Below are 1,512 nucleotides of genomic sequence, written 5' to 3'. Positions count from 1 at the left end.
AAGGGCTGTTTATGCACAGGGAGACAGCTCAGGGGGCAGGAATGCATGTAGGGATGGACACAGGGAAGAGGTAACTATGAGGAAGAAGTGGGAGGGGAGCTGTTGCATTGTGGTAAATTGTAGTCAATGTCATGAGACAAAGTATATGTGAACTGCTATATGGAAAGTGAATTTGCTCTGTAAATTTTCACTCAAATCACAATTTAAAAACAAATATTTTTTAAAAAAGAAGCCTTATACGTCTACCTAACTCATAAAAATATGTTTTTTAATGAAAACAGAATCAAACTGTTCTGATTTCAAATGTAATCCCTAAAGATGTTTTCTGAGGGTATAAGAGCTTTACAAACAGGAAAGACCACACTTCTCTGAAGGAGCAAGCATCTAAGAACAGAAAAGTCTTCTGCTAGAAGGGACTTGGAGAGATCTCAAGGGTGAGAAGCCATGGAGAAAGGAGGCTGGAAGGAAACAATGTTGGCTGGAGGGAGCCCTGCTGTTTCAGAAGGCCGACCTGGAGCCTATTTACCACCTCCTCATTCTCCCTCTCTAGAGGATGGTGACTACTTAATGAGGCAGTGTTGGTAAGCCAGAGGCTTCCTGGGGATAAAGGCAGAGGGCAAATCAAAACCCAAAGAGGATTCATTGTAATATCCAAGAGACCCACTCTATTCTCCCTAAAAAGACCTTTCTACAAAACACCTAAGAACCTGTTCACCTTGTTTCCATGTCATGAAGGAGTACTTGGCTCTGTCCCTATAGGCAACATATCCAGCACAATGTTTGCTCACAAACACCAACCTAATGATGAGAAAGGAGCTCTGGTAGCGTAGTGCCTAAGGCATTTGACTGCTAACCAGAAGGCTGGTGGTTCAAACCTACCAGCATCTCCTTGGAAGGAAGGTTGGGCAATCTACTTCCACAGTGATACCGCCTTGGAAACCCAAGGAGGGATCGCTGTAAGTCAGGTCCAACTCAACGGCACATAACACCAACACAATGAGAAAAGTAAAAGAAACTGAGGCAATGAGGAACAGTTTTACCAGTAACAACTTGTAACTCAGAAAACCTCACTAGTGGTAGAAAACACACTAGATTTGGTGTTGGTAACCCCTAGAGGTAAGTCCTGCATTAGCCACTTACTAACTATAGGTTTGAGGCAACTCATTTCCCTGTGAGTCTCGCCAGAAAAAGAAGGGGATTGGGTTAGATCATCTTTCAGAGTACCTTTACCACCTCCAAAAAATTCCCATGATTCTTTCCCCAGGACCCTTCCAAATAAATAGAAAATTCCTAAAAATGTGTTTTGTTTGTTAGTTAGCCTGAGTCCCAGCCTCAAAGTAAGGCACAGTGCTTCATTAATACTGATGAAAGGAGGAGGTCCTTGGAAACTGGTAGTACTAACTTTGCATGAGGTGACTGGAAATTTACTCAAAGACTGTTACAAAGTAGCTTTCTATAAATAAAAGCCACAGGGAGAGCCCAATTTATAGCATCTGTCTACATAGCTTAAAG

The sequence above is a fragment of the Orycteropus afer genome, unplaced genomic scaffold (genome assembly GCF_000298275.1).
Source record: "Orycteropus afer afer isolate SDZICR_OR568_19922 unplaced genomic scaffold, OryAfe1.0 scaffold00074, whole genome shotgun sequence".
NCBI lineage: Eukaryota > Metazoa > Chordata > Mammalia > Tubulidentata > Orycteropodidae > Orycteropus > Orycteropus afer.
Note: the sequence above shows the minus strand (reverse complement) of the source record.